This window comes from Talpa occidentalis, unplaced genomic scaffold, assembly GCF_014898055.3.
Source record: "Talpa occidentalis isolate TD23 unplaced genomic scaffold, MPIMG_talOcc4v2.1 talOcc4.7, whole genome shotgun sequence".
NCBI classification, from domain to species: Eukaryota; Metazoa; Chordata; class Mammalia; order Eulipotyphla; family Talpidae; genus Talpa; species Talpa occidentalis.
In genome coordinates, this window is record NW_023605083.1 from 46,460,551 (window position 1) to 46,488,236 (window position 27,686).

General features: G+C 35.3%; 1 long non-coding RNA gene across 4 annotated transcripts in view; it reads right to left on the reverse strand.

Annotated features, from left to right (window-relative positions):
- The window catches only part of LOC119232459 (uncharacterized), a 115,727-nt gene that overhangs the window by 35,106 nt on the left and 52,935 nt on the right, over positions 1-27,686 (reverse strand). For 3 of the 4 annotated variants that reach the window (XR_008549438.1, XR_008549440.1, XR_008549437.1), the window contains one exon: positions 19,187-19,319. This is a non-coding gene — a long non-coding RNA (uncharacterized LOC119232459). Of the gene's footprint in view, positions 1-17,773; positions 17,799-19,186; positions 19,320-27,686 lie in introns of those variants that run through there. The other variant, XR_008549439.1, reaches the window with a different exon arrangement.

Below are 27,686 nucleotides of genomic sequence, written 5' to 3' on the forward strand. Positions count from 1 at the left end.
ATATAATTTTTATGAGAACCCCCATTTTTATTTTTTAAAGATATATTTATGCATACAAGAGCTAGGGTGTAGGCTAGAGGTGTGGGGGGTGAGAGGATTCACCAGAGACAGAGTGGGGAACAGAACAGGCAGATTAGCTGAAATACACTGCTTAGGGGAGCAGTGAGGGAGGCAGGAGAGGTCTGCTATGCCATGTGGGTCACCTCCCTGGTCAAGGATCGTACTTGTGCTGCAGTGGCTGCAGATAGCTTCAAAGTGCTGCTTCTTAATCCCTTGCGCCACCAGGGAGGCCCCAAGAACCCCCATTTTTAAATGGAAATGGAGTGTGAGATTCTTAAGAAATGTGGAACTAGCTAACTCCCAGTCCCACCAGGTGAGAAAAAGTGAGTAGTTAGAGTCTCAGCAAAGTCATAGTTGAAACGAAAAGCTGCATTTTTTTTTAGTTGATTGCAAAACTCTATCTGCCAAGCACGTCCACAGGTCGCCCTCTGTGTCCTGTGTGCTTGCTGTAATTTTCTTGGTGCTTCCAGCCACTTGGCTGCTATGTTGTGATTAGTTACATTCCGAAGGTTCTATCTTCTGCAGAGGTGGAACGTATTTGTCTGTGCCTAGTTCTTTTGTGCTTCAGGGGAGGGACAGTGATGAAAGAGGAAAATAGAAATTATAGAATTTTTGACTTTGGTGAAACAATCATCTGACAGACTCTCTCTGGAAAAATGGATAAGAGTTATAATGAAATGTTAGCTTCATGCAACCAAATTTATGTCCTGAGTTTCATTCTTGTGGTTGAGATTCCATCTCATCTTAACAGAACTGGGTATATCTGCTGAGTGATTCACAGGGTGTTTTTTTAACACAACACAGGTTGTTTTGGCCTATCTTAAGAGTTCTAATTCCTTCTAGATACCATCTTATTAATTTTCCAAACGTGCCTGCATCATACAAGAAAGTATTGAACCTATGCTCACATGTAGGTACTTGAGTCTGTTTCATTGCCTGGGGTCAAGACCACACCCAGGACATACTAGTAAAGTGATATCTATTTTGGCTTAACTGTGGATCCTTAAAACCTTTTATCCTCTCTGGAGCAGAGTCCCTCAGTTATAATTTAAGTCTGTTATTATCAACATTACTAGACAAGTAAGATGATTTAGGGTTCTAGAGTCACTTTTGTGTGTATAACTAGTTTAAATATAAATCTTTAAATATAAAGATCTAATTATCCACATGTATGTGGTGCAATTAATGTGAACTTTTCCTTGAGCTTATATTTTCCCCGCTTAGGTTTTTCATAGAATGCACACTTTCTAGTCCTTCTAAACTTCCCCAGCACATAGATCTGTTACCCTTCCCAAGTTGCCATCTCAAATGATACTTTTTTTCTCTTTGGGAGAAAGGAATTAGTAAGTTCTACCTTGAAGATTTCATAGACTTGACATTTCAGGTCCAACCTGATGCAAAACTATGAAAACAACAGTTTGTGACTAAACACCTTTCTTTCCCTAGTACACTTTCTCTCACCTCCTACATTCTGCTCCCTCTCCCTTCTTGTCCAAGGTATCATTTTTCTTTCTCTGTTGTCTTCATTCAACCTCACAGACTGCTCTAACATATAATGTGCTATTTTAAAAATAGCTACAATATTAAAAAATGCAGTTTTGAATAGTGCTCATGAAGTTAGTCCTTTTTAAACAACTCCAGGGCACTGAACATGCTACATGACCTTCAACACAGAATATAGCATACTTCTCAGCACTCTTTTTGTTACTGCATCTTTCGGATTCCACATTATTTAATATTAACAAGTCTTGAATTTAGTTACATATTTACTGTAAAAAGAGAAATCCTAATAAGCACAGGAAAGCATAAATGTTTCCTGAATACTTCACATATTTAATAGGATATTATGCACCTTACAGCAAAAGTTAGAGAAATACAATATCTTGGAACACTAGGTAAGTCAAGTGGTATCTATGATATATAGATATATATAGTTTTTAGTTTACAATCCCACACTGACAACACTGCAAATAATTTTGAGACTAAATATATACTTGCACTATCTGTTCTAGATTAGTGCTATAGATATTTTATTATCTAGACAATCTCTAATCACATTTTGAAATCTCACTGCCTCAAAAGTTAATTTTCTTCCTTCCTTTTTGATTACTCGAGAACCCATTCTATTGCCCTTCAAAATTCAAAACTCAAAGTTCTCTGTTTTCTTATTTTTCCCCAAATTTTCTACAATTAAGAAAATAAATAGAAAAGGCAGGAGGTATTTGCAAAACTATATCAGACAGAAGGTTAATGCCCAAAGTATATAAACAAATCACACAACTCAACAACAAAAAATACAGCCTAATTAAAAAATGGGCAGAGGATCTAACTTGGCATTTTAACAAAAAAGACAAGAGATGGCAAATAGACACACAAGAAAATGTTCTACATCACTTATCATTAGAGAAATGCAAATGAAAACCACAGTAAGGTTTCATCTCATGCTGATCTGAATGGTAATTATCAAAAAGTCAAGGGATAATAAGTGTTGGCAAGGAAATGGAAAAAGAACAAACCCTTTGGCACTATTGGTGGGAATGTAAGTTATTGCAACCACTTTTGAAAACAGTGTGTATGTTCCTCACAAAATTAAATATAGAACTACCATATAATCTGGCAATTCCACTTCTGGGCATTTACCCAAAGAATATGAGAACATTAACTCAAAAAAAAAAAAGTGCACTCCTATGTTCTTAGTAACACTATTCACAATAACCAAGTTAGAAACAACTCAAGTACCTGATGATGGATGAGTAGATTAAGGAAAAAAAAATTATATACACACAATGGAATACTACTCAGCCATAAAAAAGATGAAATCTTGCCATTTGCAACAACATGGATGAAACTTAGGAGATTGTGCTTAGTGAAATAAGAAAGGAGAAAGACAAAATGCCATATGATTTCACTCATTTGTTGATTAAGGAAATGTGATAGAACAAACAGAACAAAAACACATCCCTGCTTTGAGACAAACAAAACAAAAACAAATCCCAAACAAATCAAAACTTTGACAACAGAATGGTGGTTACCGGAGGGGACAAAAGAAGAGAGAGTAGAGGGGCTAATTAATTGGTGGTTGGTGATGATTGGACATTTGGTGGTGGGCATGGTATGATATACACAGGTGATGAGGAGAGAAACTATATGCCTGAAACCTATATAATATAGTAAGCTAATGTTAGCGCAATAAAAAGAAAAAAAAAATGGGCCCTCCCCTGGTGGCACAGCGGTTGAGCGCTGGACTGCGAAGCTGCCTGCAGACTCTGCAGCACCAGTTCGATCCCCGGCCACCGGCGAGGATCCCAGATGGCGAGACAGACCTCTCCTGTGGCACCCGCTGCTCCCCTCAGCAGTGCATTTAGTCAGTCTGCCTGTTCTGTTCCCCGCTCTGACTCTGGTGAATTCTCTCACCCTCCTGCACTTCTGACTGTACCCAGTGCTTGTATAAACAAATAAATAAATCTTTAAAAAAAAAAAGGCAAAGAAAAAAATAGATATGCTTTAAAAATAGTTTTAGATATTTCTTCTTTTTTATTAAAAAATTACAATGAGAAACAAAACAAAACCAAACAAAATTAGTGCAATGATCTTTTTCTATTTGGTGATTCATCTGACTTGCTGAGCCTTCAGCCAAACATACTGTCCCATCCAACATACCAATATAAATAGAATCAACTTCTTCTTAAGCAAATTCGCAAGTGGATATATTTCCTTTGCTTTCAAAGTTCCATAACTCTTCCAGCAAACCTAATATTTCAAATCTCACTTAAACAAACCAAAACAAAATTTGACAAATATAAAATTACTTGTAACTAAATAAAAGGAAAATAATTGATAATTTGTTCTTGGAGTAAATAATTTGTAATAAATCATGTCAAATATAAAACTATTTAATAGTTTATAAAAATTTACATATATAAAATGCTTTCATGTGATACATGTTATTTTATAAAAGTAAACAAGTATAGACTAGTTATGCATGTATATTTATATTTTTTTATTAGTCCAACATTTTCTTTTTAAATGTTGGATTAAAATGTAGAATTAAGAATTTCAAGAAAAACAAAATCAAATAATTTAGGAGAGCAACGTAATTTTATCTTTTCTTATTCAGGTATTTGAATTGGAGACTGTTTCAAAGAGAATGACTCACTTGGTAACTCAGCCAAAAAATAGATTAAAAGTTTAGACTTTCTAAGGCAAGAGCCCAGGTTAGGAGATTATAACTGTAATCCAGATATTTGCTGATGGGGCTCTTGTGACAGGGTAGGTGGAAGGGAGAAATGGAGATGGCTATAAAAGACATTTTGAAAATAGGGCATGGAAGAAAAGGATGTCTTAAAAGGAAGTCTGAGATTTTGGATCTAGAGGCCTGAGGAACTGAAGATGCCATTAACTGATAAAGGAAAACTGTGAGCAAGTGTCCCTTTTAGGGAAGGAAGCTAAATTCAGTTGTAGAGTTACTGAATTTCAAAATCTTTAAATGATATTATTATTGCAATTTTACAGAAGAACTTAGGCAGAAGGCAGAAAGTAATTGATATCTAGTAAGTGATAGAGCCAGAAAATGAACTTAGGAAACCTTTCTTGTCATCTCAGTGAAATTTTTAATCCTTAATGGACACAAATCTGGTCAGATTCTTTGAAAACAACTATAGATAATAAAATTAATTGTAACTAACAACTGGTCTCGGTCAGCTCAGAACAGTTATTTGAAAAGAAGCTTCTATGTTCTTGAAGATCCATGGTTGCTAGCACTGGGACTCCCAACTCAAGTGACCCACTTATTACATGTCATCCCATACCTGGGATCATTAATTGGTCCAGGGATGGGGACCTAATCCAGATTGAAATAATCACTGTATTCCCCAAACTTTCAACTTGAAAACTAGGAGTTTCTTGCAAATGCATACTTGGGGATGTCAAATAGTTGCTTTTCTCAAGGAGAAAGCTTTATGAAAGAATGAAGCCAGAAATAATGGAAATTTGGGGAGGGAGAAGGACTCCCAGAGGCCCTTGAACTTGACCCCAGTTATCCTCAAGTTCCACCTGCACTTTCCCTCTTTCCATGATTTTTCCCCCATAAGAGTTTTTTCCCTGTTAGTATATTTTATATCAAGCTTCCTATCACTCAGTCAAAAGAGCTGTGGTTGATACAACCACTCACAACTGTGGAAATTTGAACAAGCTACTCACAATCACTGAAACACTGTGCTCATTTGCAAATGGGAGTAACAGATATGGACTCTCAGGAGTTCCCAGAGGAAAACATGACAAGCATAAAATACCTGCCTTTCCTTACATAAATCTCACTTTGTTATCTTGAAAAGGAGTCACAGTCTGGGAGCTCTTACACTTCAGTGAACAATTCTCTTTTTTTAGAATGGTTGATAACGTAGGATGGGACACACCTAACTCTAGAGGTCTGTGGGTTACCCATCGCAAGAACTTTCAGATCCCCAATTCACGCTTTCCCTCTTTCTGATGCCCATCCTAGAGTTACATAAATGGTGAATCACTGGAGCAAATGTCTGGTTGATTTCTGTATATGCAACATAGGACATAGTACCTAGCATGGAGGAATTTCTCAGTAACACATAAATATCAGGAGCAACAGTTGAATTTACTTAGATAGGGTCATATGATATGATGGAGTAATACCCAGCATATTAAGGAAGTCTCACAAAATATTCATTAGTGCTCCAAATTCCACAACAGTGGTTTTCAATTGTGTCTAAATCATTGTTGGTTATATGGATTTTTCAAATCTACAAATTAATCTCAGCTTTCCTGAGATTTCCCCTCCTTTCCTTTTCTTCTTTCTTTCTTGCTAGATTAGGAGCACAGTCTGGATTCAGAGTCTGAGTTGCCTGTTATCTCACACTCTGCTCTTTCTTTTGAGCTTTTATTACCTCTTGGGGCTATCTCTGTTATAACCCATCATCAAGGAAAGGATATTGTAACAAGAGACCAGCATTAAGACCTTAATTCAAACATCATGCTCTGATACTATGGAGATTTAAACTACTTACCAATCTTTGGCATAAACAACAAGACAAAATTTTTAAATTTTTACCAGATGGTTTGAGTAAAAAACTGTAAGGATGGTGGGAAAGCAATAAATGTAGACTTTTCCAACTTTAGACCTCATGATGCTATACACTGTTTGGATATAAGAACCAGTATTTACATAATATGTGTGTGTTCTATACTTGCCTATAATGAAGAACACAAAGTAATTAGTAAACAGCTTCCAACACTGGTTTCACCAACATCTTCAGCAAATGCTGCCAAGATCTTCATGGCCAATTTAGCATCTAGCTTTTGCAAGATAGGTGGGTGATATTATTGTTACAGGTAAGAAATAGGATTTTAAAAAATGCATTGCTTCTCAGGCCTACTATGGACAGTTGCCAGGTACACTGCATTTCATCACAATCAAGTGTTAGAGGCGAAGAACTTAAATGAGCAGAACTTTAATTGGACTGAATTCTAAAAACATCTGCAAAAGTTTTTCTCCTTTTGAATGGGAGAGCACTTCTTTTCCAGAAGTCTTCACAGTGTATACTAGTCTCTTTCTGAATGGAAATATTTGCTGCCAAATATCTGCTTAGGATGTGAAAAGCCAATTTTAAATTTTCTTTGTACAGTCTGGAAATTAAGCTTTTGCTTTAGAGTAGAGTTTAGATTATTCATTGTAATGATGTTTGTCATCCTGGAAAGGTTTTATTAAGTATTAAAGGCATATTGGACAGTACATATGTTACAAATAAAATTTCAGAGAAATCACATTTTATATTCATAAGATAGTTTTGTACAAGAAATCCTCCTAAGTCACACACACACACACACACACACAATTCATTAAGATATCAATTCTGTTGTCAAGTTAAAAAAAATAAAAATATTTGCGTAGTTATGTATATTCTTGCATCATTCTTTGGAATATAAAAACTAAGTGTCTTCAGTTTTACAAAATTGACTATGAAAACTCTAAGCAGTTAAGAAACTTACCCAAAACCACTGAAGAAAGTCGATTATCTTTCTACTGCACCATATGTCACGTTATTTTAACGTATTTAAATAGATTTAGTCACAGGAAAAGTTGCAAAATTGCTGAAGACCATCTAAGGTGACTCAGCTTTCTATTCTGGACATTTTTTTAGCCTTCTTGAAGGATTTCACCTTGACCCTTATCTTCTATTACACATTTCCTCCTACCTCGTAGGTATTTCTTCACAGGAATTTTGCCTCACAGATACTGCTCCTCCATTCACCCACTGCTGATGTTCCTCATCTCCTTCACTTGCCTCACTATACTCTAGAGGATGTTCTCCACACCTGTAGCTTCTGCTATCCCCTATCTGTTGATGGCACCAAAATTCGGTATTGCCAGTTAAGGCTTCTCTCCCAGTTGATAGCTCTGCCTTGCATAATCTGAAGCTACAACATACCTCCAAACTCAACATATCTCCAAACTGAAATCATCTAGGTCCTTCCTACCCACTCCTCTTCCTTCTTCCTCATTGTTATCCAACGGTGCCACCATTGGCCTATTCCATTTTCCAAAGCAAGAGCTTCAGAGACATCTTTGATTCTCTTCCTTTCTCCCCCTCTCTATGTAATTTACCTTCATATCCAAATATTTAATTTATGAAAAAGAAATTTTATGCCCATTTAAATAAATTCTCATTAAATTGAATTGTTGTTACAATTTTTTGGTCCTTCCTATGTCTCTCTGGTATGTACTGCCATAGCTGACTAAATAGTTCCTTGCATTTTTCTGATCATTCTATTACTCAAGGTGTTCCATTCTACTCTTCTCACCTGGGAAATCTCCTTCTAATCATAGCAAGAAAAATAAGAAGTTTCATATTAAAACTGTTTTCTTTTCTTGCAAGCTATCAGATCCACACCTTATCAAGTGCCATGTTAACTTGCAAAACTTGTCTGGTTTTCTATCAACCACCTCCCCACAACCTCATCAAGTTAAGAGAATCTGGCAAGAGTAGCCAGTCCTCCAGCAGCAGTTGCTAATTCAGCCCCTAGGTCTTGGCAGTTGCTGCACTGACTCAGCCATGTTCCCCAGTTAAAATGGTTGCAACATTTTTAAAAGAGCCTTTGTTCTTGATTTGTTTGAAATGTATGTTATCTAGGCTTTATTGCAATCCAAAAAGAGGACAATAAGCAGGCATAAAGAGAGCTAAATCAATGGTAGCACAAAACTATCTCGAGGTGAAATAATAAGTGAAACATCTTTGGCTGTTTGTATCAGTGCAAATGCCCATGATATTATCTTACGTTTCACTCTCAAAACTTGCCTGGAGATGTGGGTGGCATTATCTAGCAAAGCAGCACAGTAAGGTACACACAGAACCTTGCTTTTTTTTTCTTTTGTGTTTTGTTTCTCTATGTGTAGTCTTCCCATTATCTTAACTTTGCTTGGGTTTGTCAACACATGGAAATTTGAATTCATATATTTTCTTTTTCAGCTTTTTTTGGGCATTATTCATAATAGCTTTATTCATAAACACTTAAACTGGAAACAACCCAATCTATAGCAATAAGGAAAAGGGAAAACAAATCCATACTTATACAATAGTATATTTATATAAATAATAATAAATGTAACTGAACAATATATAAGAATGAATTACTAATTCATTTAAAAACATGAGTGAATTTCAAAATGCTATAATTTAACACAATTAATAAGAAAAGTAGCAATTTACAAAGAGTAAATATTGTATGATTCCATTTATATGAACTCTAAGAAGAAGTAAAACTAATATAAAGAGAAATAAGAAAATGGCTTTCTAGTAATAATGGGAGTAAATAATGAATTGGAAAGGGGCAAGAGGAAACTTTTTAGGGGCTTTGGAAATCTTCTATTTTTTGCTTTGGTATCCAAAAATCATGAAATTGATTTGTGCATTTTTTTAGTTCTTGATACTTGTAGCATACAGTTGCTAGAATCTAAGCTAATATTTTCTATCAAATAGCACAACCTCTTGAAGTGTTAGCACTAGAAGAAATCTTGTAGATAGACTGATTCAATTCATTTTTGAGAAAAAGGAAGCTCTGAGTAGGGAAGCAAATGATCTGTGCTCACATGACTGGTGGATCTCAATCAACTTAAATAGCACTATGGTGACTTCTCTGTGCTTAATCTATGGCCTTTCTGAACTCTCACCTAAACTTAGCACACCAATAAAAAATGGGTTTGCAAAGAAAGCACCATGATGCAGTGGATAAGTGCAGGCATTAGAGTCAGACTTAACACAATCTAAATGCTACTTGTAGGATGTTGATTCAATTCAGTTAGTTATTCAAGGCTTAGTTTCCCCATATGTAAAATGTGCTTAAAAGGAATGATCTCATGGAGTTGTTACATCAAGTTATAGATAAGTGTATCTATGTAACATGTTAGCATTGTTTATAGTATAGGAGCTAGGATTAGCCCAGAAGCAGAATGATTCATGTAGGTAACCAACATTTAAAAGATGTTTAAAGTTTTATTTTTTTTTAGCTAAAAAAAAAGTGTTCACAGCCTAAACTATAATTATCCTATAAATAATATGATTAACAAAGTCACATGAAATGAGTGCCCAGTAACACAGAGAGAACTGTGTTCATCAGCAGAAAGGCATATGATGGAGGTGGAGAGAGATAAGCAGGCTAAAGCCTCGGAGACAAAATATCCAGTGGGCTGTGGGTTGAAGTTTGCAGGAGAGAACTGATTTAATAGTACAAGGACATTTATGTATGGGAGAAATTATTGCATAGATTAAGGTTTAGCAATTTGTTTCCTTGACAGTGGATGAAATATCCTCGGTTTAAATACACTAGAAAACTATTGTGTAACCAGAGGTGTGTCTTCTATCTTCCTTTATCATTCCAATCAGCAAACTCAACAATTACACCCTTTGCTCCAAGGTGTTCCTGCCCTGAAGATTTCACCCATAAATCAGGACTAGCTTCAAATCCAGGCTTTGCTACCGCTCTCTCTCAATAGGACAACCAACAGGACATAATCTCCAACTTTGGGCTTTTGTGAGAACTATAATCAAATACAATTTAAATATGTATTTTTCTACCAATATGCCTTTCAGCAAAAGATACAGAAAAAAAAAAAAAACCTTTAATTTTTATAGTGTTGCCAAGGGAAGAAACTAGTAATAGCAAACATAGGATGGTGCCTCCAGGTTGTAGAGTTGTAGATAAGCATTGTTATTAGAAAAATGTGTGTATGTACCTGCTTTAAATAAATAAAAATTCAAATATGAGAAAATTCTTTTCCTAGTTTGTACACTGGTGGACATTAAAAACTTGAGAATGGCTAACTTTTTTTTGTTTCTCACGTTAGAACTAGAGAGCTGTTGAAGCTTATATAGTTCAGTGGTTTTCTAAGCACATTCCAGAGCCTTGGTGCTACAGAGGGAGTAAAAGCTTACCCCCACACTCACATTTGGCTGGTGTTGAGGTGGAAACCACTAACAAACAAGAGGAATGCATCTTGGAAAGAACTTGTGACTTCAAAATGTAGTCATTTTAAGTCAAATGTGACAAAAAGTCACTTGTGACATTAAAAAGTATTTGATTGTAGGAAGTTATGAGGAAAGATTCCACTGGGCCTGTTCTAGGTCATTAACTCTCAGAGAACTCATGTGAGAGACCACTTACTTCCTGTCAACAAAGTGGCAATCAATACTCTGTCCACACCCTTCCCTTGGACTCCAGTAACTTTTCAGTTAGCTTCCCCATCCTCTCACATATACATCTAGCTGGGCTTTGTGGCTTCTAGAAAGTCTTATAAAATTTCAGCACCAGTGCTTCCCTTTGATTATTGAAGGAAATTGTCCTGATCACCATGGATTGTTACTCAAAGTGTTACAGAGAATGACAGAATGCCTGCATCACAGATTGATGCTAGACTCCTGGCACAACATAAGGTTGAAGCCATAGCTTGTTTAGACCTCAGTCTTCTCAGAAAATGAGTTTGTACTAGGTAATTGTTCTGGGTATCAGTTATTTTCCCCCATTCAATGTCAGCTGGGTTTGGTAATAGTACCCAATAACCCTTGGGGAACCTCTCTCCTTCAGGCTCTGTCACTTGGTCTGGAAGGACTAACCCTTCTGCCAAGGCAAGTTTCCTAGGTTTGGACCAACAGTGGCAGGTCAAGGCTGTCTGCCTAACCTAGTCTCCATCAGCAAGAACCAGGTTGGGGTTTGCTGTCTGTCTACAAGGATGGCTTAGTTGGGGAGATATGGGCCTGCAGCTGCTGAGAGACATGAAGGAAACCTGCCTTCCAAAGAAACCACAGAAAGGAAAGACACACATAGGAGAGACAGAGTCTCAATGACAACTCTGATGCCCTGGACCCATTATTGTTAGCTAAGTGAATTCTTCATTTTGTTTAAAGCTGGTTCAGGTTAGATTTCATCACAAAACCTGCAAAATTCTCAGCCAAAGTCCTTCAGTCATCTCAGCATTAAAATTGCACAACTTTGTGGAAAAGGTATCACTGATAAAAAATGAGTTCAGAAATATAAAGAAAATAACAAAATCAAATTTTCTTAAAATAGTATTTTTAAAAGCCTTCTGAAAATTTGTCATTGTTTTTATTCCTTGAAGTTACCTAGCAAGCTTTAGTGCTTTGGAAATAAATCCATATATTTTAAGGGTGTCTCCTACTTACAATAGCTATATATTTTCTTTCCCTGCATCATTAGAAGAGGAAAGGAAGTAAGGCAGGCAAAAGGGGAATGACATCATATTTTTATCAGCTTTATAAATGAGTGTATTTATTCAATTAATAGTTGTCTTAACAGATTGGGCAAATTTTATAACTCAAGATTTCATTCATTTACAATACCAGTTCCTCATTAAATATTATTTAATAGGATCTCCGTTGAGTAAGAATATTTAAAATGAGATGCCACAGATATTTTCTCTTTAATGAATTTATTACTTTTTAAGGAATTAATTAAAATCAGTTGTGGATGAGAGATATGCAGTAAATGGATAAAGTACCGTCCTGGCAAAGGTTAAGAAGTAACTGCTGTTAAATGAAATTAAACACATTCTGAAGGCATCTTGTGATGGAGAATTTTCATACTTACAGGCACCAATAAGAGGTTTATTACTCAATGAAATTACATTCATCTGAGATAACTGTTTTCTTTCCTCCCACCCTCATCCTTTCTTCCTTCTATTTTTTGTAACTAAATAAAATTAACTTCAACCCTATTCAACATAACCTATTTTGGGGAGAATCTGAACACCCTGTGATACAAAATTGTCTCACTTAGTAAGTCAAGAGGCTTTATCTGTAGAAAAATATGGTAAAGGCAGTAAAAGAAAAAAAAGCAAGAGTGGTAAGAGAGCTGAGCTTTCAAACTAGGGGAAACATTCTTTCAAATTTAATTCACAAAGTGGGAATGGAAATGTCATTGCCTCACTCAGAGGGTTAATCACTTTCTAATTTGAACTGGCAAATTTTATAATGACACTGTGAAATTAGCAGCATTTTATTGTGTTAATTATCTGCAGGACACTATATCATTACTTCTAATAAATGTAAATGAGATTGTGTCTCCTAGGACAATACATAGACAAGGTGAATTTTTATTGGCTATTTACGGGATTCCTGTACAGTCCTTCTTCTTTTTTCTTCCCTTATAAAATACTTTTAAACAGCATTGGCTTACCATGCCAATTTCCCTATATTTCATTTAATATAATATCTTAAAGGTCATTAAAGTTCTCCTTAGCACACTTGAGCTCATTTTCACTCAAAGCAATGGCAATTATTAAAAACCATGTCCAGTGTCAACCCAATCAACCAAAACTGAGAAATGCAGCCTTACTCTATGAATAATAATAAAAAAATCATCCTTTCCTTTTAAAGGCTTTTAAAAATGTGTTGCCCATTCATCTGCTTCATTCAACTATTTATCTACAGATACAATTCTGCAACACAATGAACAAGGAAAATATTCAATTCAGTGGCAACAAGAAATAAACTTGTTAGGTAATTTTTTCTAACTCATTTAATAAAGGCAGTTAATGAATACACAGTGCTGAGCCAAAGTTGATAAATATTGTTGGAGACTTTCTGAGTCACCACATAATACTATAGAGAGCATGAAGAAAAAAATAAGAGGAAGTTCTTAGTCTGAAAAAGTAACGAACTAAGAAATAGAGGAGAATAATATATAGATATAAGTGATAAGAGATATGTAAAACATATATATATACACAAATATAACACACACATAATATAAGATATTAAGATTAAAATGCAAGGGATATTGATCACATACTAATTACAGCTATCAGAGTAGAAGGAAACGTGATTTAAGATGGTCCTTAAAAGAAAAATTAGATTTTTGATAGACTGAGAAAGGGAGAAGGCAGAGTGATAATGAGTGATGATAATTATTTAAAAAACAATAACTACCAATTGAACAACTGCCATCTACCCATACTTCCTACACATTACCATTCATTATCCTAATAGCTTTGTGATATAAATATGATTCCTATTTTATAGGTGAGGAAATTGGAGACAAAGAGATTAATATACCCACTGTTACACAAAAGAGGAGTCAAAATTCTAACTCATTTCTGTTTAGTGTAAAATCCTGCATTATTTTCAATATAGGATGCTGCATCTAAAGGCAAAATATGTTACTGGGTATTTTCACAATGAGTAACCAATGAATGTAGTACCATATTTCAGATAATAAGCCAGAAGCAAACTGATATAGATTTCAAATCCTGACTCCAACATTTCAAATTACATAAAACTAGAAGTAACATAATCCCCCTTAGCTTTCTACTTTCTCTGTAAACCTCTTGTTTCCTTGGTTTATAAAGAGGGAGAACGATGACTACCTATAAGTTTAAAGTAAGGATTATATCAGATAATTAGTGTGAGCTCTTAGCATTACATCTGTCACTCATAAAAGTCATAGTTATTGTGATTGCTGCTGATTATTATTATTGGTGATGGGAGTGGTGGTGTTAACTTATAAATTATGTCAATGCTTCTGTCTCTCAGAGCATTTATTTCCTTCCTCATTTTAGTTAGGTGCCTACCTTTCAACCATTTTGTCTGTTTCTGTCGTTTTATATATAAGAAGAGGATCAGAAGTAAATGATAGCTCTGAACTAGGCAGCTATACTCTTGCTAACTTTTGCAAATTCAAAGGAGATAAGAAATTTGAAACTGATAACTGAAATTTACCTTTAATTTGATCAAGCAAGCAAAACATAAGTGGTCAGTGCTTACAGTGTTCATTACCATTCTAGCAATTGGTTATACAGAGAGAAGAGAACACAGCTCCTGCCATCAAGGAAATCACTTTTTATTTGGTGAGATAAGGCAAACGTGCAAACCACAATGAGGGAATGATAGAAACTAGATCATAATTAACAGCTTAATTATGGAACATAAGCTGTGAATATTATAGGAAGAGAGAGGAGGGTGGGCTGCAGGGGAGAGGATAGCCCCTTAATGTAGGTGGGACTTGAGTAACACCTTATATGATGAAAATAAGATTGGATGAGGGGGTCCCATGTGGATTATGTTGTTCCAAGTTTTATTACTGTGATAATCTAACTATGTTGTGAAGTTACCGGAATAAATTACCTCTCACTTCAGAATTGAGTTATACAGAGGATTTCAGGAGGGACTTTATGATTCCAGCTAAATATGACCTGGATTATTGCAGAAAAAGAAGTTTTATGGTAATAAGACACATCAATTCTATAGTTGAAGTTACTCTTTATATGTGAAAGAGATATACAATGAAAATATAATTAATGTTAAGTTGGTTCTAGTTATGTAGGTCATGCAAATCCCCTTTTATTAAAACTAAGCAGTGGAGGATGGGAGTGGGTAAAAGAAAGAAGCATAAAAATTTCTACTCATATTTAGAGAGAAATAATTAGATTTGTTTCCTCCTTTATTTCATTTGTTCACTCATTGATTGAAGCAAGGACTTTGGAAAACTGAGTTATCTACTAAAGCATCATTTAAAATAAGACAGTCGGTTGTAGGATATAAACTAAAATGACTATTTTACAATTTACTAGATAAAAATAACTTAGAAAAACAAATCATAATATAGCATAGAAAAAAGCCAGTATGTTGATTAACAAAATAAATATAAAATGTGTTATAAAGTCTGTATGTAAGAGTAGTTAATTTAAAAAATAAAAATATAGTAACAGCTGTATTCTATATAATTGACCAATAAACTGGGTCAAAATATCCCACTATATGCAATCTATATAGACACATATAAAACATATTGTTCCGAAAATGTAAGAAATGTTAGGAAGATGGCCAGGCAAATACAAGCAAAGGAACACATAAGTGATGGTATTTATTTAAAGCAAAATAGAGCCAAAAGCAAGGGGCATTGACAAGTAGAGTCATATTATGTTGATAGAAAGTAAAATCTACAGTGAAGACATAAGTGTGATAGATGTATATACATATGTGGCTAATTACATGTGATTGTGACTTATGAAATAATTGTTTAAAAATATTCTTAAAAGTAGACAGCATAGCAAACAGATTATTACTTGCCTCAATGATTTCATGAGTAATGTTATGTTATCACTTCATTCCATAAAATATTTTGTTAAGTAAAAAGACCAGGTTATAAAAGGGTATATTTATTGTATGACAGAAACTGATCAATGGATCACCGCACTCATTTCTTTCTTCCTGAGCACACAAATAAACAATATTTTCCAATCTAACTTGCACTTGGATGGAACCATGTGGATTAGTTCTTTTTAAAAAAAAATGGTTTATTTATGCATACAAGAACTGGGGTAAAAGCCAGAGATATGGGGGGGGGCGGGTGAGAGGACTCACCAGAGACAGAGTGGGGAACAGAGCAGGCAGACTGACTGAAATAAACTGCTGAGGGGAGCAGTAGGTGAGACAGGAGAGGTCTGCTGCTCCATGTGAGTCACCTCCCTTGCCCGGGATCAAACTTGTGTTACAGTGGCTGCGGATAGCTTCATAGTTCTGCGTCTTAATCCCTGTGCCACCAGGGAGGCTGGAGCCATGTGGATTAGTTCTATCCAATAGAAAGTGAGTGGAACTAAGCCAGGCCCCTGAAAGAGCCCCATTCCTTAAACCCTCTCCCAAGTAATCACACATGCTTTTTATTCTCCTGTGGGAACAAAGTAACTTTGGGCACCGTTATGAAGACTGGAGAGCCAGAAGAGGGAAATAGTTCTGGTCCTGATCTCAGTGATCATGAACAACTATCTTAGACATTATGCAAATGAAACTTACATGAGTTTATGTCTTCATACCTTTTAGGGCTGGATTTTACAGAAAGTGGTACTACCTTAACTAATATAAAGAAGTGACCATAATTGTGCGTGCATGCGTGTGTGTGTGTGTGTGTGTGTATGTGTGAGAGAGAGAGAATAGTTAATATTTGTCACAATTATTTGCTCCTATGACCATATGAATGCATTTTTAAGTACATGCAAATAAGAAATTGTTTATATTTGTGTGACAGGATTAAAGAGAACTCAACCTATTTACTCTGAGTTTCCACATTTTCTATAAGGAACTTGCATTATTTTTATAATTAGAAAATATTAAGCTTATTAAATTTTAAAACAAGGAAAAAAGCATTCTCCTCCCTGAAATAAAAAAAAAAAAAGCTCCTTATACTTTAATGACTTGTGAGTAAATGTACATATCTTAAGAGCTTTTAAGAGCTTACTAATCACAGAAAGACTGGCCATACTTTCATTTACTCATCAAACATTTATTGAATAACAATTATTGTCCAGCACAAGACCAGGCACTCGAGATGTAATGATAAGATATTTATATTTTGACTGTCACAAAGAAGGCAAAATTTCTACCCTCTGCACTCCAATCTATTACGAGATATAGTTATATAAACAGATTATAGAATGGTATGATGAATACATCAGTGTAGGCTAGGGAGAACCTAGAGTAATTTACTGTTTTAGTTGTCAGGGGGGTTCTTAGTGGAGGACTGCTGAGCTGGGTTTTGAAGAATAAATGAGTTTGCTGAGTGGATAAGCAGGGAAGGCATTCCATGGTGCAAAAATTGTGGCACCATTGCAGACACCATACAAACAGCTTAGAATCTAGAAATGTAGCTCAAAAAGCTGTTCTCCACATCTCAGCAGGCAGATTTATGTAAATCAAGAGGATACCTTCCAGAACCCCCAGATTAATTATGTTTCGTAAAATTACACTTTGTTTCCCATCTTCTTTGTTCTGATTTGTCTTGTGAAATGTGGTCCTCATGCTAGGGTTACTAGCCTGCTGATATGAAGGTTACAAACCTTGCAGCCACCTCAAGTAACCGTTTTCTCAAAAATGTATTCAGCAGAAATACTGATACTAGGATCACTCTTAACACACACGCACACACACACACACACACACACACACATACTCTATCTCTCTCTCTCACTCTCTCTCCCCCTCTCTCTGTTAATGACACTCTTGGTTGATTTATTGATTGTCTGTAACACCACTGGCTTTTCTTGAAGCACTTGTGATCTTCCCAGTTGTAAGTGCCACCCCCAGTGGAAAGTTGCCCCAAACTGGGATGTTTTGATTACTGTTTGACTTCCCCAACTTGACTGGTCAGGACTGCACCTTCTCAGCTTCCCTGGAATAAGCTCCTTAAGCCTTTTCCCTCCAAAGCATCTGTAAACAGTTGAAGGTCATGATTGTTCACTCTGCAAGATCGATATGCCATTAAATTGTGACAAAAAGGACTGCCAGACCATTAAGACCTCCCTCATACTCTCAGTAATCCTGATAAAGTGATGAGCTGTTTTAACCTCTCTGGCTCCCATCGCTAACTACACAGAAAACTCCTAACTGCTGAGATAACCCTCTTCGCAAAGTCAGAATGACCCACAAATGACAGATGCTGATTTTGAGCTCCATCTCTTGTACATTTGTACATTTTTTACTGCTATTGTGAAGTCACTTTCTTTTAATTTTTTTTTTTTTTTTTGTCCACACAGGCTAAAATCAAGTGTTATTCTCAAAACTATTTTGACTCAAAACTATTTTGTTCTAGGGTGACTAGCTTTCTAAAAGCTTATCATGTAAATGAATAGACACATCTACCAAAGATTGAGAGACAAAAGTAGCATTCATGGAAACAGAAAATGGCACCTGGCTAGTTCACCCCAAACATGTGGGATTTACTTAAATTGGATCAATCTTAGACTTGCGGTAAATTCATAATAGTGAATTCTGTTGAATTTCTCTCTATTCTGTTTTTTTTTTTAGTAGTAAAAGGTGAGGAAAAAGTGGATTTTGATCACACAGGAGAAAAGGCAACTTTTGTGAACTAAAAATAATTTTAATGGATCTAAGCATTCTGGAAACTATTTTAAAATTAAATCTAGATTCAAAGTCTTGCTCGGCATTATATGGTGAGCTCATTTATTTTTAGAAGAATTTTAATTTCATCTAGTCAATGCTAAAATCTATTGCTACTATGAACTGATATCCAGTGTGTTTGAAAAGCCCATGGCTGTTTAGTCAGATAAAGTTGATCTCACCCTCCTTACTAATGCTAAAATTATCTAGTATCCGAAACACATTTTTACATGGTTTGTTATAACAAGTTCTTCCTCAGCCTTGCTGTCTTTTGTAAGCTAATGTAATCATAATTTAGAATTTGAACATAATGTCTAATGCATACACACACACACACTAATATACACAAATACAGATACAACAATACCACAGCCTTTTCTGAAGTACTTTTTAAAAATACATTATCTGGGTTGAAAGGTTGTTTGAAAAGTTAGGTGTTGAAGCTAAACTCTTTAAAATATTATTAAACCCACGAAAATCTGGAGACTATTGCCCCACATATGATTAATGAAATGCACCTCCATTTCAGGCTTTTTTAGAGGTTTATCAGCTATTTGTGCACAGGATTTTCTGGGCACAAATATCTGTTCACTTATTGTATTTTCTATTTTACTGATTTATAATCATGAGTTTGCAAGAAAACCTTCGCCTCAATTCGGGTCTGGCCCTAAACAGCTTATTATGTCAACAAAACATACCTTCAAATGAAAATCCAAACACTTGAAACCAGCAGGAGTTGTGGGTAGTAAACAGAAAGAAAACAGGCTTAATATCTGCTGAGCCCATTAGCTCTCACCTGCAGATCTTGCTTCAGCATATCAATAGAATAATCTGGGAGGGCACAAGAGCAAGAATAAAGCACCAGGTCAATGAAATCATTCACTGATCTACCAGCAAACCACAGTAAGTGGTGTGTTGGCTTAAAATCATTCACATGATCCTTAGCCATCATTGTATATATTCTGAAATGAGGAAAACAGACCTAATTAAATGACACCAAAAACTAGCAGATTTTTTTTCCGCTTTGTCTTCTTGAACCCTAAACTAATTTTGAATTTAGATTTTATGGTTTTGAATTAACTCTATAGATTCTGCAACATGAGGAAAGTTAAATGGCTAATAATGAGTTCATGAAACAGAAGATGTCTTATCCCTCCCTTAATACTTAATCATGTCTAGACTCATTTACAAGCTTCCAGCTCATGCTACTCATTAACATGGTAATTATGCATTTTGTACGTAAATTTCTGGGGCTACAATAATGAGCAATATTAGGCAGTTTGTGTACATTTTGGATGTTTCTATCTTCAAAATTTCCTTTAATATGTATGTGATAGCATCACCTTTTCCAACAACTTTAATCCTATGCAATGGACAAGACTCAAATGAGTTACCAATGATGGAATAAGGGTGAATCATTATGACAAAACAGAACAGATATTGCCAAAGCCACACCATAGAGTGATTTACTGGCTGATGATAAACTTTTGATCTTTCTCCCAATTACTTTGAGTCTGATTTCTCCATCAGCAATTTAACAACCTACCATTTGGTCTAAGCTACAGCTGTTATATATTCATATTGTACTTGGTGATTTTCATTGGAAGGCTGGTTGCCAAGCACATGTTAAGAAGCAAATTTATCTATCATTCTTACTCAAGGTGTCATAGCCCTGGTCATTTCATTCATAGGAACTGTCAATATCAGAAACCCCTCATCAGGAAAATACTTGCTCTTTGAATCTATTGGCTGATTTTTAGATTTATCCGAAGTAAAATTTACACAGGAGATGGAAAGATAAGAGAATGACAATGTGGACAGAACAGAGCAAGCATTTTGACACAACTGGACAGGCATAGTCAGCAGATAATCCCAATCTTAGCGGTACCAATTATTTATCCAACTATACTCTCCCCTCCATTGTTTGGAAAGGAAAAACTTGAAAATTCAAAACTCTGTATTTACATTCTCCTTGGGAGGTATGGAGGATTCTAAAAATCTGTTTGGCTGACTCCAGGAAATCAGCCTTTTTAGGTTGCATCATGTCCAGCTGTTTGCATTAAAGTCCATCCAATTTGATTTTCATTTGTCAAACTGATCCCTTTGATGTCCAAATTACTCTCTCTTTTGCATTTAGTCCTTAAGAGTTTCCAGCTGCTGTTGGCTCTGTAGTTGTGTTGAGGTCTTAAGACAGCCTTGGGTCATATTGTTCTGCTTTGCAGTTGTCTAAACTATGTCTAGGTGACCTCATTCATCTTGATGACCTAACTTGAGACACTTATCCAAGATGTCTTGGAGCTGTTGTTCTTGAAGATTCTCTTGCATTGTTCTCACCCTCTGGTAACCAGCTTTGGCTGTATCCACTCTTCACCGAGTGCACACAACTCATACCAACATCATCTGTTCATTTGGACAAAGAATATTTTCAATTCCTTTTGGAATTACTGATAGCCACCTGATTTACAATGCCTCTTTTTCTTCTTTAGAACAGATAACCTCTTAGTGTTGAATGAGTCACAAATTGGTTTGGGGATCCTAAGTAGGCCACAGAGTGTTGAATCACCATTTAAAGAGCTCTTCAGTGTCACAGTATTCAGTCCAATTCCTTGGGATGCTTTAAGAGAGAGACAGCTATTGTTATCTTTCCTTTATAAAGGAGAAAACCCTGTGGTGTCAGGTGGAGTGTCCAAAAGATGTTTCTTCTTGGCCAAACTTTTGGCTGCAGTGAATTCTGTTTGTAAAATTTTGTTTGCTTTTTTCTGATACTATTATCTGTCTGTGTACCTGTCATCTATTATCTGTCTGTGTACCTGTCATCTATCTATCTGTCTGTCTGTCTATCTCCCTCTTTCCCTCCCTGCTTTCCTCCCTCCCTCTCTATATTTGATCTCTAAAGGAAATACAAATTACTGACATTCTAATGCTACCAACAACTTGAAATTTGTTGTAGTCTATAGTCTCTGAGAATCAGTTACTTAATTTGTAAAAAGGAATGGATATTTCCATATTATAGTTATTTATAAGGTTTAAATGAAATAATAAGAGAAAATATCAGCCGTTTTGACTGGTGCCTAGTAGAGTTACAAGAAAAGACAGTTCTATATTCCTTTCTCTTAGTATTGAAGATGGTGCTAGAACAAAAAACTACTAGAAAAAAATAGCAATAGAATTACTGATTCATCATATCCTCTTCTGAGTTAGAAATCAACTGTTTGGAGAGTATGTCTCATTTTGTGGGAATTTTCTTTAAAAAATTTCCCCCAAATATAATGTATTAATTTGCTATTGCTATGATAAAAATTCCCACATATTTAGAAGTGGTAAGCAATGCAGATTTATTAGCTTAAAAGTTGTGGAGGTCAGAAGTCGAAAATGGCTGGCACAGCTGCATTTCTATTTGACACTCCAGAGGAGAATCTGTTTCCCTGTCTTTTCTAGTTTCTAGAGGCTGCCCACATTCCTTGTCTCAAGGTCTCATCAATCTCACTTCCATTGCCACCATCAAAGCTCCTTACCTGACTTTTCTACCTCCCTTGTTTTCTTATAATAGCCCTTGTGATTACACTGTGCCACTCACCTAACCCAGTAAAATCAAGAAAGTTAATTACAGCAAAGTCCCTTTTGCATATATATATATATTGCATATATATTTATATATATATATATATATATATATATATATATATATATATATACACACACAGGATGACAGGTTCTGGGGATAATAATACAGACTTATTTGAGAGACCATTATTCTAACTACCACAACTAATAACATTACAAAACTTTTTTGATTTTGAAGGTTAACTCTCCACCACTCCTTTGAATTGAAATCCATTTTTCATTCACTATTTCTATAATTTTGTTATTGATATTTTAAGTTGAAATCTAAGAAGGTAAATACTTTCTGACTTTTTAACATACAAATTATAAACAATGTCCTTTTTGATGCAACATTTTTTCTTACAGCCCTGTATCCTTTTCTATTTATAATGTTTAACTCCTGATCTTCTTTTGTGTTGGTCTTTTTCTGTCTGTCTTCCTTGCTTTCAAAATGTAGCTCCCAGAAAGCACACCTTAATTATCATGGTATGTTTGTCCAAGCCCATGCAAATTTACCAAGCAAATGTTCTTTAATAACTATATTATTCACCTTCTTTCCCTGAATTGTATTGTTGTTTAACATTAAGAAAAAACAAATTTCAAGTCACTTTTTCACTATTTTATTTTTCTCTATATTTTGATATTACTGAAAATGCATATCACTACCTAAAGCAGAAGCATAAGAGGTGAGCAGTCCCTCCAACATCTACTGTTCTTATTGTTACATGCATAGGATTTATTATTTAACAATCCAATCCAGTTGTAAGGATTTTACATATCATGACTTAATTCCAGAAACATGTAATATAGTTAGATGGAAAGAGAAAAGCACTCTTTATTTCTGAACTCTGTGTATTTTTGTGGATAATTTTTAAAGAGTTATTCACTCAAGTAGGTAGTAAAATAAAATTATTGAAATCAGTGACTTGATTTTGCAATCTTAAAGAAATGCAGCTCTAAAATCAAGTTTTATTTTGAGTCCCATTAAAATATGAATAAAGACAGATTGCAATTCTGGAAGGCATTTTACCCTTGAAGGTGGTAGATTTTAATGGGCACATTGTGTACAATGGTTTTGCTTTTAGAGAATAAACAGGATGAGTTAATAAAGGCACTAACATTTCATTTCCGATCAGGATGCTTCATTTTTAAGGACCTTGTGTTTTGAAGTTTTCTCAGCTAGCTTTATATGGTATTGACTAACTTCCCCTTTTTGCAGCCCTGGGTACATCGACTAACTACATGAATGGGCTTCATCAGTGTGGAACTTGTCTTCAGTGTTATTCTTTCTCTGGAGCCTGTGTTATTATGATGGTAGCGTCTCATATGAATTTGTATGGCTCTGCTCTGTCATTCCCAGTTCATTCAACAACTTTACTATAAGTGAGGTATTTTGGAAGGAGTTAAGGAGAATACCATTGTCTCTAAAAGTCTGAAAACCATCTATATGCACTAAGTTTAAGATTGGTTGGCTTCCAATCCATTTAAGTAGTGATAAGACTACTATTGGTAAACTAACTACAGGGAAATTGGGATAGCAGCTCGCCTGCCTGATTTCCTTCCTTCTTTCCTGCCTTCCATTTCTTTCTTTCTTTCCTGTCAATTTCTCTCCTTCCTTCCTTTCCCTTCCTTCTCTCTTTCCTTCTTCTTCTTTTCTTATCTCCTTCCTTCTCTCTCATTTTCCTTTCTTTTCTTCCTCTTTTTCTTCTTTCATTTCTTTGTTTTTCTTTTCTTTCTTCCTGACTTCTTGCCTTCTTTTCCTGTCTTCTTTCTCTCCTTTTAAACAAGACAGACTATAGGAAATGACACAATCCCTGTTTTTTCCTATACACACATATGATGGTAAATTCTGATTTGCTGCTCCCCACCTCTGTGTAATGGTGTACACACATTCAAGTAACATCCATGAAGTCAAGGGGCTGAGCCTTGACAGCCACTACAAAACTGAAGCACCAAGAGGATTGTTTTTCTCCAGAGTAGTCATCTTATAAGAATACATATTTCTAGTTAAGTACCTCCATTATTCCAACTGTTTGAAACTCCTCTTTTGAACTGACTTTGGAGATAGTTTCAGAAAACCTCACTTTAACACCTTAATATTTTACTCAAAACACATTCCTCAGGCTATCATTTACCTTATTTATCAGACTTGGGTCCAATATCTTTTGCTTATTTTCAAATGATAGCGCCAAAGATGAAGGTTTATTTATTTATTTATTTATTTATTTATTTATTTGAAATTGATTTATTTATTTATACAAGCACTGAGTACAGTCAGAAGTGCAGGAGAGTGAGAGCATTTGCCAGAGCGGGTAACAGAACAGGCAGACCGATGAAATACACTGCTGAGTGGAGCAGCGGGAGTGGCAGGAGAGGTCTGCGTGCCATGTGGGACCCTCACCGGTGGCCAGGGATTGAACTGGCCTTGCAGAGGCTGCGGGCAGCTTCACAGCCCAGCGCTCAACCGCAGCACCACCAGAGGAGGCCCAAGGATGAAGGTTTATTAACACAAAGGACAGTCAAAAGAATGCACCCACTTCAAGAGCAAAAGCCTTTAAATATTTACCCTATAACTTGCAATAGTTGCAGTGCCGACCAAAAAGTATATGCCATCCAATTCAATATGATAGCTAAACTTAAGAAATTATATTTTTTTTTGGAAAATTCATGATAATGCTAAGTGAAAAAATGATTGACACAACATTATATAGGCTGTACATATGGGATACACCAAAACATACTCCCACAAACATTTATATGATAGGAATCACTTTATAATGTTTAGAATGATTACCTCTGGGTGATCAAATTAAGGGCTACTTTAATTTTCTATTTCTACTTTCTTGAGTACATAATATTGCTTTCATAATCAAAGGAAATAGAACTAATTTGAACTCTTATAGACAATTCTAAATACAAATTTTAAAAATTCTGAAATGACACTATCACTAGAAAAATGCATAACACTTAAGTGTTCATGAGTATTTGAATATATCTGCATTGTGTTTGGCTAGAAATGGTAACATTAGTATAAGTTAGACTTGGACAAATATATTAAATACATTCTTGAGTGTACTACCAACTTTTTCCTGTTACGACAGAAACAGAAGTGTGAATAATGTCACAGAAGTGCATTAAAATCATACCCAGTGAGGCACATGTCAAAAAAACAAGCAACAACAAATGTTGGTGAGGATGTGGTGAAAAGGAACTCTCATATATTGCTGGTGGGAGTGCAAACTGGTCCAGCCACTATAGAAATCTGTCTGGAGATTCCTCAGTCTACTAAAAATAGAGCTACCAAATGATTCGGCAATTCCAGTACTAGGAATCTACACAAAGGACACAAAAACAGTGATTCAAAAGAGCACCTGTACACCTATGTTTTTTGTAGCACTATTTACAATAGGTAAAACCTGGAAACAACCCAAATGCCCAAAAATAGATGACTGGATCAAGAAGATGTGGTATATATACACAATGGAATATTATTCAGCAATCAAAAAAGATAAACTCATGCCATTCGCAGCAACATGGATGGAGCTAGAAGGAATTGTGCTCAGTGAAATAAGCCAGAAGGAAAAAAGAAAAATATCAGATGGTTTCACTTATAACAGGAACATAGGGGAACCAAATAAGACACCAGGGTAAAAAATAGTAATAACAGTATAAAACACAACAAAGCAAAAACAGACAATTATAAATCAGAGACATACTACAGGGAAGGAGGAGGGAGAGGGATCGGATCAGTGGCAGGGAGGGAGGAGCACAGGGGACTGAGGTGATGGTGCACAGGTGCCTTGGGGAAGGAAATTCTATGAGGACTCAACCTGAGGGTTAGGGGGAAGCAAATATTGTTTAAAAATAAAAAAAATTATGTATTGTAAAAGGTTAATGTAAAATAAAAAAAATAAATTAAAAAAAATCATACCCATTGAGCATGGTCTGAGTATCATATTGCATGGGATCTGTAGATGCCTAACTACTGTGGTTAGGAACCCTAATTTTGAGGGCAGATTGGCCAGTACTACTCTGTATCACACTTTGAAAGGGAAGCACTTATATATCTGGGCCCACTATAAAGTAAACTTAACATCCTCTCCATCTCTAAAATTGAGTGAACCCTTTTACTCACTGTTTTGATAAATAATCATTAGATAGTTTGTTATTCCATTAGTAATACTATGCACAGAAAACAAAATTCACCAAAGAAAAAAAGAAAGGATTTGATAGATTGTCTCTTAAATCATTTTGAAATTTCCCCAGATTAGTTTGGCAGTGGGTACAGGGTGTCAGAAGCAATAAGGTTTAATCACACCATCTATATAAGCTAAGTGACTGCATTTTCACTTTCCCCAAAGACAAGGGTTGCCCTTGTTTTTCTTATGGTAAGATTCTCTTCACAATCTCCTCCTCGTATTGTGTATGGACTGAGGAATCTAGAAAATATATACTGTCAAAAATAGTAGTATGAATGAAATTTAAGTAATTACAACTTTCTTTTCACATTTTCCCTTAATTTTCTCACTAGCAGACTTCCATCTTTATTTTTATATTATGTAGAATAATGCTAGATAGTATTAGAAATAAATCACAAATTTTATTTTGTGTATTAGATCACAAATGGATCTACACAATAAAAGATTTTTTTTCTTATTCTCGATTGAGTATAAGATAATTTTCTTCTGGATCCTTCCATTTGGGACCATGCTGAGTACTGACAGCTTTAAGTTCTTGACTTCCAGCTGGCATGGAGAAAGCTGGTGGAGAAATTCCACCTACTTCTTAAAATCAGGAACGGAAGCACACAATATTCACCACATTGATGGCAAGAAGTAATCACATGACCACCTGGATGCTAGGGGTATTGGGAAATGTAGTTCCTGCTTGGCCAGCTGCTTCCCAGTGACAATTCCATACCATAGAAGTGAGAATATAAATGTTGGCATAGTACCCTATGTCTCTGCCCCATTTCCTTGACCTTCTTCCTATAAACATTATATTAAAATATACAAATAAGCAATATCCACCAAGAAAAGATATTACATTTATTCATGCATTTTCTTATTCAACAAATGTTTATTTCATAGTATAACATGTGCGTGACCCTGGATATTCTAGCATTAGCAGTATAATAATGAAAAAGACAATCCTGGTCTTTCTACCCTCACAAACTTATAGTTATAGAAAATAATCGAGCAATAATTACATTTTAAGAAAGTACTAGGAAAAAAAAAAACAAGCAGGATACTATGACACAGTGTAATTTGTGGCTGGTGAGAGGACACCTTGATTAGTTAATTAGAGAAAGTCCCTGGGAAGAGAGATGTTTGACACCAGACATGAAGTATAAGAAGAAGCTAACAATGTAATGAACAGAGTGATCAGAGCAACATACACAGAAGTCTTTAGGTGGAAAAGAATCTAAAGGATTTTATATAATATTACTGAAGATTAGACTTTTACCTTTAATTAGATTCATCAGCTTTCAGATTACATATAAACTACCAGCAGAAAAGGAAACATTTACAACAGGAAAATCTAGGGAACTATACCTTGACTATATTATCAAAGGTCACATTACCTGTCATGAAA